The sequence below is a fragment of the Panthera leo genome, chromosome D4 (genome assembly GCF_018350215.1).
Source record: "Panthera leo isolate Ple1 chromosome D4, P.leo_Ple1_pat1.1, whole genome shotgun sequence".
In the NCBI taxonomy this organism is placed as follows: domain Eukaryota; kingdom Metazoa; phylum Chordata; class Mammalia; order Carnivora; family Felidae; genus Panthera; species Panthera leo.
Window position 1 is genome coordinate 71392041 of NC_056691.1, and position 13625 is coordinate 71405665.

The 13625-nt window shown below is 38.6% G+C and overlaps 1 protein-coding gene across 1 annotated transcript in view; it reads right to left on the bottom strand.

Moving 5' to 3' along the window:
• The window catches only part of LPAR1 (lysophosphatidic acid receptor 1), a 358989-nt gene that overhangs the window by 222454 nt on the left and 122910 nt on the right, over positions 1-13625 (bottom strand). The gene's annotated exons all lie outside the window — the stretch shown is intronic.

A 13625-nucleotide genomic window follows, 5' to 3' on the forward strand; every position in this document is an offset into this window, starting at 1 on the left:
CATATCTGATATCCAGCATTTTCTTCTCTATACTGCATCTAGTATTATTTAGGTATCTGGTATTGTGAGTAGAGTTTTGTTTAAATGTTTCAGCCTCAGCTAACTTCTGGGTGCTAATCGATGGGCCTATCTCCCCATTTGGGTTGCAGCTCTCCAGAGTGAGCTGCAGTGGCCTTCGGAAGCCAGTTCAGAAATAATAAGAAGTTATTATCCAAAGATCAGAGATGCAGGCCAGAGGGAGGTCGCTGGCCCGAGCGTGCAGTGAAATCTAGGACTGATCTGGGAAACACTCAAATATTCTATAGAGAGTCCCAGAGACCTTGGGGAGGGGAAAATGAGAAAAGTCTACCTTTCCTGTGGCCAAACATAATGAGAGCTCAGATCCTTTCATTCAGAATTAGAGGGAAGTGCTAGTTCTGACAACTGGAGAGGTCAGCAACCCCTGGGTTACATACTAATAAATTCACTTAATAGGCAGTCAGTGAGACAGAAACTCCTTTTCCAGATGCTTTTGTAACTTCCTGCTACACAGCACTGTGATTACTGTTCTAAAGTTCTATTTCAAAACACATCATGTCAATTTTGTTTTGTTTTGATTTTTAAAAACACTGAATGTAGATGAAGCTACAACAAATGCGGCATCTTTATCTGGTACCACGAATAAAGAGCCACAGAATATTTGCATAATTTAACCTAGAAATTCAACTTAATGAAAACATCTTAAAATAATAAAAAATGTAAAGGAAGGCACAAAAAGGGGTTAACAAACAAAATAAACTTCAGGTTTACAAAAAATGCCTTAAAACTTTGGGCTGAAAAGCAAAAAATATTCATTCATTGGTAGAGATGATGCTGATAATAATGATAAGGAGAAATGTATGTTATTTATGCCATTATCAGTATAAAAGTTTTGGAATCATACATAAAATTCCATAAGTAAAATAAGTAGCAGCATGAGTGCAAAATGGCAAATAATATGTTAAGCAATTAAAAGTATTTAAATATTTAGGGGCACCTGGGTGGCTCAGTCGGTTAAGTATCCCACTTCCACTCAGGTCATGGTCTCGGGGTTTGTGAATCCAAGCCCCACGTCAGGCTCTGTGCCAACAGCTCAGAACCTGGAGCCTGCTTCGGATTCTGTGTCTCCCTTTCTCTCTGCCCCTCCCCTGCTTGCCCCCCCACTCCCACCCTGCCCTCTCTCTCTCTCTCTCTCAAAAATAAACATTTAAAAAATAAGTAAATAAAAGTATTTCAACATTTAAAATATTAAGTTACAAAAGGGCAGAAGTGTGTATCCGCTACAAAATAGGCTCCCTGGCTTAGATTGCTGGTAGAGGGGAGAGTTAGCCAACCCTGCACAGGTAGTGGAGACATCTATACTGTCTTCACGAGCTAGCTTTCTCTCTTTCTTTACCCTTTGTGACCTGTTCTTACATGTGCAGAGGATAGGACATGCACATTCCTCAGCAAATGGTAATAGCCCTTAGTAGTAACTTCCATTCCTACTTGTACATAAGCACGAAAGCATGGTGATATTATGTACAAAAAAGCACCCATGTCAGTGCTATTTATACCAGTAAAATATGGAGACAACCTAAATATGACTAGGAATTGGAAAATCATTAAATATCCCATCATCAGTTAACTCACTGAAATACTTTGGAATCCTCAGAAAATAATTTTCTAATTAAATTTTAAGTTAACTCTAAAAGATACGCCCTGGGAAACATCTTAAGATTGAATAATAAAGGTAAAAATAATATAAAATATACAAACATAATGGGCAGATGTCATATTTTTTTTAAATTTTTTTATTCCTTTTTGAGAAAGAGACAGCACAAATGGGGAAGAGGCAGAGAGAGGGAGAGAGAGAGAATCCCAAGCAGGCTCCACACTGTCAGCGCAGAGCCCCATCCAGGCCTTGAATTCATGAAACCATGGGATCATGACCTGAGCCGAAACCGAGAGTCTGACATTTAACTGACTGAGCCACCCAAGTGCCCCAGCCTAAGTCATATTTATAAAGCATGCTGAGAGGAAACACATAACAAAATGCTAGCAGCAATTAAGATGACAAGTTATGAAATTTTTTTTTGGAACAGTGAAGTTAATTTTATAAGAAAAATTATATATGAAAATACATTGTGACAACTGGCTGCTTCCATAATTTTTGGACCCATAGCCAGAAAACCTCAAGGTGATTAGGGCTCTGTGGCAGCCAAGCACCTAGAGATTCCCATTTTCAGCCCTAGTTTCGGTGTGTGCTCCCAAAGAGTCAGAACCCCTATGTCTGCATACCATCTCGATCCAACCATCTTGAGTTTTTAAAGAGGGTCACCAGAAACAAGATCTTCTTATAGAAGAGATGAATAATAAATCCCCAGAAGAAAAAGAGTATATATTTAAAGTATACAACTTGATGATTTGATATTGTTTGTGATTTGACACTGTGAAATGATTACCAAGACCAAGATAATTAAGTGTGTACCTATCACCTCACGTAGTTAACTCTCGTGCATGTGTGCATGTGTGTGTGCGTATGTGTTAAAAATGCTTCAGATCTACTCTCAGCAAATTTCAAGTGTGCCGTACCATACTATTAAGTATGGTCACCATGCTATACATTAGATCCTCGGAACTTCATCTTACAGACGAAAGTTTGTACCCTTTGATCTGCATCTCCTCATTTTCGCCTACCCACAGCCCCAGCCAACCATTCTATTCTTTGTTTCTATGAAACTGGCTTTTTTTTAAGATGCCACATACAAGTGATACGATGCAGTATTTGTCTTTATCTGACTTACTTCATTTAGCAGAACACCCTTCAGGTTCATCCATGTCGTCACCAGTGGCAGGATTTCCTTGTTTTTTTAAGGCTGATAATATTCCATTACATACATACACAACATTTTCTTGATCTATCCATCAACCAAAGGACATTAAGTTGTTTCCATATCTCAGCTATTGTGAACAATGCTATAATGAATATGGGAGTGGGGATATCTCTTCAAAATAGTGATTTTGTTTCCTTCAGATATATACCCAGGAGTGGGATTCCTGGAGCATATTGTAGATCATATGGTAGAACGGAAGTTCTATTTTTCACTTTTTGTGGAACCTCTATACTGTTTTCCATAATGACTGCAACCAATTTCCATCCCTACCCATAGTATATAAGGATTTCCTTTTCTCCACATCTTAGCCAGCATTTGTTATCTCTTGTCCTTTTCATAACAACCATCCTAACTGCTATGAGGTGATGTCTCATTGAACCACATACTTCTTTTATTTCCAGGTGAAGGCAACCCTTTGAAAGACCCCTGTGGGGTCAAGCTTAAAATCGAATTATGCTAAGTGGTCAGATCACCTCTTCTGTCAAGGGCAGGAAATGGTAGTAGAAAAGTAGAGAGACTATATCAGAATCTGGAGTTTTACTAATTCATGACAACCACAGACAATTACAGATTCTTCTGTAGGAAAAACAAAGAGTAGAAGAAAGGGAGTTTATTCTGTCCTAACCAGACTCTAGCCCATCCCGTTCCAGTGTCCAGAGCCTACCATTCATGAATTTAGAACTCTACCCACTGTTCCTCCTTCTTGCCAGTCTTCTCAGTCAAGTATTCCGTAGCAAGGGCACAAGAACTAAGACCTAATATGTGTCTCCTAATTAGTAATTAAAGTGACATAAAAAGAATTGTCATACATTTAGTCAGCATGCATTTTCCTTTCACTTCAGGCCCAGAGACATCTGAGGATTCGTACAGATAATTTCACACTACAGGTAGCTAATCATTTGTATACCTTCAAATGGATATTATTTAGGTATATGAGCATCCTTTACCTAAAGGAGAAACCAACTGAATGCTGGTCAGGAGGACCTCAGCCTACACTACCCTGGAATCACAGACCCACTGACTGTGACTAGAGCTTGCTTTCTAGCAGCCAATTCTTCCCACCCCAAGGGCCTATGTAGGCAAAACACTCTTCAACAACCTATAGAACTCTCCCCGAGAATAGCTGTGTTAAATACAATTTTCTCCATATAATTACATTTCCAGTAATGTTGTAGTACCCCTATAATTAGAGACCCATAGAAACAAGTATGTGCACTTGTTAAAACTCGGGAAATTAATAACTAAGACTTGTACATTTCACTGTAAGTTTTACATTAAAAAAACTTACATTGTATGTAGGTTTTACATAAACTAATATTCGATCGTGTTGATGACATACAGAATACAATACACAGATATCCATATATTGAAGCCTGCAACTTACCTTGAATTACATCATCGAAAATAAGATGGACTAATAGAGGGATGGTTGGATAGACATGTGACAAAGCAAGTAGAGTAAAATGCTCATAATAGAATGTAGATAGTAGACATAGGGGTGTTCACTGTAAAATTTGTTCAACTTTGCTGTATGTTTAAAATTTTTCATAACAAAATGCTGTAGGGAAAAAGAAATCAACTCGCATTCTCCATCCTAGCTCTAAATAAATTATGAAGTAAATTTATTACTTTGCTGTGTCTGCCTTCAGTAACCTCCTTCACTCCTGATCATTTTAATTTTTTGGAATTATAGCTCCATTCTTCTCTCAAAAAATAGAACTGCCTATAATGACTCAGGATACTGCTAGTACTGTGACCATCACAAGGCTCAAACTGAATTACTTTGCCTCACCTGGAATATTCGAGTATTAGTTAAGTTTCTTTGGTTGTGATCACCATATACTGACTAACTTAAACAAATAAGGAAAGGTGCCTGGGTGCCTCAGTTGGCTGAATATCTGACTCTTGGTTTCAGCCCAGGTCATGATCCCAGGGTCATGGGATTGAGCCCCATGTTGGGCTCCACACTGAGCCCGGAGCCTGCTTGGATTCTCTCTCTAGCCCTCCCTCTGTCTCTCTCTCTCTCAAAAAACAAAACACAAAACAAAAACAAACAGGGAATTGACTGGAAAGATACAGGGAAGCTCACCAGATGGAGGGAAGGTTTGGAAACCAAGCAAGGAACATACAGACACTAGACTGCTCCAAAGAGTTTAGGAAACAAGCATACTGTTGCCCCAGGAGCTGAGGCCATAATAAATTAACTCCAAGAATTAATAGCCTTTCATCATTCTGCTTCTAGTTCAAACTTCAGGCACAGAACTTCCACTTAGGCTTCCTGGCCCGCTAAACTGTATTTAATGGGAATAAAGATCATTTCCAAAAGATACTGCAATAGGTGCTGAACAACCAAAAAAACAAGACAAAAAAGCTGACCAAAACAAAGAGGGCAGTGCACTTACGTTATTCTGTCACCCTTACCAGACACTGATACCATACTATTTACTTGAACATCACTGTTTTTCACTTCCATGAAAACATGGAGTTTGGTCACTCCAACTGTGTGGCTATCTTAAAATCTCAATCAAAATTTCCTAGGTTCTATTTTTTGCTCCCCTTCTCAACCCAGATTCCAAAATTTCATAAAGAAGCATCATCTCCTTATACTCACTTCCAATGCTGGCTAAGGATTTAAGACTTCTCTGGGTCACATCGCGGATCCCACACTAGTGTATCTAAAGCTATATCAGCTTGTATATCTGGATCTATTTCATAACTGGGAAGTTCTTCTCTGGATATTGGTGAAGATGGGACCTCAGTCCAACTGCTTGTCCAACAATATATCAGAACTGAAGGAAGCCCAAGGAACTAACCTGATCCACCTGAGTTCCACTCTCTCTAGAACAGGAATGCTCTGGGATGATTGCTTCTTAGGAGAGCCACTTAGGAGACACAGGAGAGTAATGAAAGTCTGCAGAGCAGACTAAGCCATTTTAAGCAACTGTATTTGAAATAACTAACAATTTCAACAGAAATTTGTGAGTAGGGAATGGAGACTTGGCTCTGGAGCTGCACATTTGGGCCGTGTTTATGTGAGTCAGGAGAAAATCTGGCTCTGAAGCTGACACACTAGCACGGTTGTGGCTGGTGCCTCTCAGAGTAATTTGGACTGCATCCAGCAAGGATTGGCCCTCCAGTGTGGGAAGCCAGAGGCCAGCTGGAATTATTTTCCATGGGCACCACACCCCTGGATTTTCAGGGTGCCCTCACACTACTGGCTCCATTATGAAAGAGCACACCCACCATCAGATAGCAACCTGGGGGGTTCCCATCACCACTTGATTTTCCAAGTTCTGACTTCATTTTCTCCAAGACATTTTCTTCTTATTTTTCTGGTTACAAGGCACTGCAGCTGCTTTCTTTGGCTATGTTTGTCCTTAAAAATGGAATATTAATTGATTTAAGAGTTTACAGCTGACTTTTCATATTCAGAAAGTTTTAATTCTAGTGCTGGCTTCATAAATTATTAATTGTTTGAGTTTGAAAAAAAAATCACTCCAATTTCTCTAAGTAGTACTTTCTTAGTCTAAAAAAATCTGTCCTATGTACCTTAGATTACTATAAGGATCGAGTGTCATAATGTTTTACCATTCTACAAAAGGTTTCCTATCTGTGTCTGATAAGATTATATAGACTCTTTATATATCAAATATATTAATCATACATAAAAATTTTTAAGTCTGGTATTTGCCTTTAATTCTCTTTAGGTTGCTTTTAAAATATAAAAAATAATCAAGCACAACAATTATAAAAAGAATAAGATGTATAAAAAGAATACATAATGTTATAGTTTTTAAAAAATTAAAAATTACTCATAACTTCACTCACTAGTGTGTGTTTCAGAATATACACTTGTATTTTGACGATGCATATATTTGCAGATATTTGTGAAGACATACATATTTTACAACAAAATTAGGATCGGAGATACATGCTGTTTTATAAATTCCTTTTTTATTTCACAATATGTTGCAAATATGGATATGTGAGATAGTGTGTAAAATATGAAATATCTTACAAACATTCTCAATTACTGTCATTATAATAATTTATACTACTGACCCAGCAAAATTTATGTTTTCCTAGGATAATGATTAATTTTAAGACTATATTTCCATTCTTAAAAGTGTTACTTAAAAAAAAAAAAAAACAGCTAAAGGCTACAGAATCCTGAGAGCTAAACAAGAGAGTATAATGTTTCCAAAAAGGACTTGCAGGTGTGAATGTGATAAAGGACTATGTCCAAAGAGTAGAAATCTAGGTATTGGAGTCACATACGGATTTGAATTCTAGTTCTGTCCCTTTAAGTCTTGCTTTTCCTGTCTATTAACAAAATAAAATATAGTTCTTACCTTAAAACAATTTTTATTTAATACTTAAAATACATAGCAAAAAATAACAAATATGTCATTAATATTACTATAATTATTACTATTTAATAATAGATATTTAAGTTCTTTAAAAAAAAATTTTAATGTTTATTTTTGAGAGAGACAGACAGACAGAGCGAGGGAGAGGCAGAGACACAGAGAGAGGGAGACACAGAATCCAAAGCAGGCTCCAGGCTCTGAGCTGTCAGCACAGGGCCCAAGGTGGGGCTCGAACTCATGAACTGCAAGATCATGACCTGAGCCTAAGTCAGACACTTAACTGACTGAGCCACCCAGGCACTCTAAATCATAGATATTTAAGTTCTAAAAATAGGCTTTCAAAAATACTGAGGATTTTATGGCTCTCATGGTTTAATTTAGTGATATAACCTATAATTTGACTATCACAAAACTGTCTTCCCCCTTTACCTGGATAGAAAATTAAACCATTAAAATTTTTCCTAGTACTAGCACAATAAATGAAAATATATGATAAGAGATTTCACAAAAGAGAGAGAGAGTATAGGGGCGCCTGAGTGGCTCAGTCAGTTGAGTGACCAACTCTTGATTTTGGCTCAGGTTATGATCTCACGGTCTGTGAGATTGTGCCCCATGTTGGGCTCTGCACTGACAGCATGGAGCCTGCTTGGGGATTGTCTCTCTCCTACTCTCTGCCCCTCCCCCACTTGCTCTCTCTCTCTGTCTCAAAATAAATAAACATTAGATTTAAAAAAAAAGAGAGAGTATAATAATCATTGCTTCCAATAATTGTGAATGTTCAACGTTCCTATTAATTAAGGAAATTATTACAATGATAATATAGAAATATTTTCAGGCATGATGTTGTTAAAAGAAAACAAACACAAGAGCCCACTGATGGTAGCTGTCCACTAAGATAAGCATTCTCATAAATTGGTGGTGGTGGCAAAAAGTGCTACAGTGTTTGGAAAGTAACCGTATAGTGTATAGTAAGATAATTTAAAAACTAGTCGTAATTTACCAGTAATCACAGTTCTAGAATTCCCTTCTAATAAAAAAATTGATTACAATAGGATCTTTGTCACCGATTTGGCTATTACACTTTTGTCTATGTTAGTGAAAAATAATAATACAAATACCTGAGACTAGGAGATTAAGAGACTATTAGTACATCCATTCAGTGTAATATATGGCCATTGAAATATGTTGCAAGTAACTTTCTAATAACATTTTTTAAATGCTTATGTTGTAATGGCATGAAAAATGCAAATTTAAGGACATTTCATAGGCTGCATGTCATTTTGTCTTGTTTTTCATGCTTAAGCAGACATCAACTTGGACCTTATTTTGCCTTCCACTAGAATAGGTATATTATCTTCACTCTTCTTCCCTTTATTTGCATCCTGACTGGATCTCCACCTCAGACCCACTGATGTACCCCACCTTCTAGTGTGGCTCTAGGCATCTGGCTACAGCCTGAGGTTTTACTCTGTTCAGGTCTACTACCCAGAAAGGCTTCCTACCACCCTCCACATTCTTTCCATTTATTCCCTGACCTATTACCTCTCAACTGAAGTAAATACACCTCTTGGGAAACAACACATCCTTGTATTCCTCTCCTATAGTTTGTGAAACCGTCAGGTTGCTGCCATGAGTGAAAAAGAGAAGATATTGATGGGGGCTAGGAACTGGAGAGAGAGAAGCATACTTGGCACCCTTATCAAAAAGTGCATATATATGAGGTGGTGAAGAGGGCCAGCTTGCAAGCCTTCCATGTCTCAGAGCTAAGGCCAGAGACTGGAGACGAGTAAAAATCTCCTTCTGCTGTATTTTCCCACCTGCCGTGCACTATGGCGTTAGTAGGGGAGGGTAGAGGTCATGATCCTTTAGATTCAACCCAGCTTCTGTGTCACAGCAGCAGATGGAATTTCCTTCTGTTCTTTGGAATGTGGTCTCCTAGTACCTGTAGTTTCTCGGGGCTTTATTCATTTAGTTTGGTTTGGTTTTAGGGTCTTTATTTATTTAGTGTTACATACCAACAAGAGCCTAATGAAATAATGGGAAAGAGCATATCATACACTGTGTTTTAAAAGCAAATTTGGGGACACCTGGGTGGCTCTGTCGGTTAAAGGTCCCAACTTTGGCTCAGGTCATGATCTCGCAGTTTGTGAGTTCAAGCCCTACATCAGGCTCTGTGCTGACAGCTCAGAGCCTGGAGCCTGATTCAGATTCTGTGTCTCCCTCTCTCTCTGTACCTCCCGCGCTCACACTCTGTCTCTCTCTCTCTCTCTCAAAAATAAAAAAATAAAAAAAAACATTTAAAAAAATAAGAAAAAATTAAAAATTAAAATAAGTAAAAGCATATTTGGCAGCACCATATCTAAGTAAGCATTATTAAACAGTTGCCATTAATTGTTTACAATACCTTAATCACAGATTTCTCTTTTAAATTAGTTCCTGAGAGTATCTCATTGTAAATAGATTTTTATATTTCTTTGGAAATTCAATGCATACAACTATGTAAATAACTTGTTTATTTACATAATTTATTTTAAAAAACCTGTTTGGGGTTCTGCTACCTTTATATCCATTTCAAAAAGATTTTTTAATGTTTATTTTTGAGAGACAGAGCGTGAGAGGGGGAGGGTCAGAGAGAGAGAGAGAGACAGAGAGACACAGAACCTAAAGCAGGCTCCAGGCTCCGAGAGCCATGAGCACAGAGCCCGACGCAGGGCTGGAACTCACAAGCCGTGAGATCATGGCTTGAGCTGAAGTCGGAAGCTCAACTGACTGAGCCACCCAGGTGCCCCCCTTTATATCCATTTCAAAATTTGTCTTCCTTTCCGTAGATAACGATCCTAAGGAAAATGTTTAATTGAGATTTAAGAAACACGTAATATAAAAAGAGAAAAATAATTTTGTTTAATTTACAGATTTTTAAAAAAATGATGGCATCAGATGAATTTGATTAAATTGCTTCAGGGACAAAATGTCCATTGGAAATATGAGACATCATATTCCAGATGGAGAGAAATGCAAATGGCAGCCAATTTATGTATTAATGAAAGTTTAGGTCTATTTACTTACAGAAAGTCTAGGAGTCAGCACTGCATGCAAATCTTCAAGCACAAAAACACTATAGAAAGATGAAACAATGAAAATGGCATGCCAAAAGGTTTCAATTAAATGTAAGTCCATGAATACTATTTAATTGGAATCTCCTTCCAGGGCCAGAAATGGGGCCTCTTGCTCTGTCAGGGCTGTGCCTTGCTGTGGCTTATGTGTGAACAGCTACATGCTGAGGGTCTTGCAGTCACTCTTTACATCAAAGCTGTAAGTCAAGCTTCTCCAGTGACTTTAAAGCAAGTTAAATAAACACCCATCAGGGAAAAGAGGAAAAGCTGTGGTTGAGAGAAACAGAGAATTTAAAACAGCAAGAAACAGCAGATACTTTAGAGAACCACTTTGTCCACCTCCATTTGGCATGGCCAAAGACATGACCTTCCCAAGTTTCTCAGAACTGTGCTGAACACAGCAATACACTGTCCAGGTCCCCCTTCAAGAATGGACTCACTGCTCAGCTAAGAGGAATGTGGTCAGTAGCAAGCCTCCAGCTGACAGAAACTTCAGGGTCAGCCTCCTCTACCTAGAACTGCTTTCTCCATGGTCATACCCATCATGGGGCAGCCTGGATCCAATGACCTAGCAAGGTGTGGGTATAAAAGTTCAGTCATTAATGTATTGCAGTATGATTCCAGATAGCCCTAATATATCAGAACCACAATAAAATAAAAAATGAAATAAAAAAGAGGGTGAAGGAGAGAATAAAATAATACCAGGTGACAGGATTAGTATCCAAAGCACATTCTATAAAGTCCTGTACACTCGCTAGTAATGGGTTGTAAATTTGAGCTCAATGAGACATGTGTCCTTTGGTTCCAGGGAAAATGGCAGAATAGGAGAACCCTGAGCTCACTTCCTCCTATGGATACAACTAGGTAACACTCATATTCATGCAAATAACCCAGAAAATGGCCCAAAGACTAGAAGAATAAGCTCCACAATTAAATGTAGAGAAGAGGTCACATCAGATGGGTAGGAAGGACAGAGACTTGATAGGGAGCTAAACGGACATGTGGGCCTGTCTGTAGGAGGAAGGGAGCTGCCAGTATGGAGAGAAAAAGACTATCACACTGGGTAGCCTGCACAGGGAAGATGAATCCCCACAATATTTGGTAAAAACTAGAGGGGCCAAATTTCATGAATTCTTACAACCAGTGACTTAAAGCTGGGAACTTTAACAATTGGTCAGCTCAGCTTTGGGAAAGAGAGGATGATAGGAAGCCAAGTCCCCACTCTTAAGGAGACAGCACAACAGCCCACAGAAATTCAGCATACAAGTATCAGTTTGAGAAACGCCTGGGACATAGGGAAGGGAGAATTCTTTACCAGCCCAGAAGGACAGAGATCACTGGGAGACACCTCCAGAAACAAAGGATATGGCAGGTGCCATTACCACCCCTACTCACCCCCCTCCCAGCACAAACACACAGCCACCTCAGGGAACCAGCGTGGCACCAGCATTTACTACATAACTTGCTTACACAGCACCCCACCCCGTGCAGCCAGCTAGCCTCAGTCCTGGCTTTGTGGGTCACCTCCCCCAACAAACCTTGCCAACACCAAGTCTCCCAACTGCCTGCTTTGCAGGGCTTCAGTCCCAGAAGCAGCCACCAGTCACCTCCCATGGAGGACATGCACACTTTGTTAAAACTGTACACCTGCCCCCACATGCTTTGCAGATGGGCCCAGCCAGCCCTGGTCTCAGTGGCAGCTGCACATCCCCTGTGGCAGAGAACCAGCTTGTAAAACTTGCAGGCACTGCAGATCACACCCATACATGTTTTGCATATTGGCCTCCATTGGCTATAGCTTAGCCTCTGGCAGAGGACCACCATCACCTAGTAATAGTGTGTGCCCCACCTACTACTTTCAAGAGCAGGACACTTAGCTGACTTTCCTAACACAGAAACAAACACAGAGAGCTGGACAAAATGATGAGACAGAGGAATATGTCCCAAATGAAAGAACAGGACAAAATTATAGCAAGAGACCTAAGCAAAACAGAGATAAGTAATATGCCTGATAGAGAATTTAGAGTAATGATCATAAAGATACTCAATGGAGTTAAGAGTGGAGAACGTTAGTGAGACCCTTCACAAAGAGATTTTAAAAAGAATCATTCAGAGATGAAGAACACAATTGAAATTAAAAATACACAAGATGGAATAAACAGCAGGTCAGAGGAAGCAGAAGAACAAATCAGCAGCCTGGAGGATACAGTAATGGAAACTAATCAAACTGAACAGGTAAGAGAAAAAAAGAATTATGCAAAATAAGAATAGACTTAGGGAACTCAGTGACTCCATCTACTAATAACATTTGCATTAAAGTGATCTCAGAAGAAGAGAGAGAAAAGGGGGCAGAAAATTTATTTGAAGAAATAATAACTGAAAATTTTCCTCATCTGGCAAAGGAAACAAAAATTCAGATCCAGGAGGCACCGAGATACCCCAACAAAATTAACTCAAGGAGATCCACAAAAAGACACATAATAATTAACAAGTCTAAAAAATAGTGGTAAAGAGAGAATTTTAAAAGCTGCAAGAGAAAAGAAAATAATTACACACATGGGAAACCCCATAAGGCTATCAGTGGATTTTTCACCAGAAACTTTGCAGTCGAGAAGGGAATGGCATGATATATTCAAATTGCTGAAAGGAATAAAACTGCAGCCAAGAATACTCTAACAGCAAGGCTATCTATCATTCAGAATAGAAGAGATAACAAGTTTCCCAAAAAAATGAAAGTAAAAGGAATTCATCACTACTAAACCAGCCCTATAAGAAATGTTGAAGGGGACTCTTTGCATGGAAAGGAAAGACCATAAGTAAAAGTAAGCAAAGTAGGAAGTGCAAAACCAGTAAAAATAAGTTTATCTATAAAAATCAGTCAAGGGACTCACAAAATAAAAAGATGTAAAGTATGACACCACATAACTAAAATGTGGGGAGGAGAGGAGTAAAGAATGGGCTCAAACTTAAGTGACCATCAACTTAATATAGACTGCTATATGCCTAAGATGTTATATACAAAACAAATGGTAACCACAAATCAAAAACCAGTAATATATATTCAAGAAAATAAAGAGAAAGGAAAGCCAACTTATGGTGAGAGAAGGGAGCAAGAGAAGAAAGGAACAGAGAAGATCTACAAAAACAATCACAAAACAAATAACAAAATGGCAATAAATACATACCTATGAATAATTACTTTGAATATAAATGGACTAAATACTCCAATCCAATCAAAAGACATAGGG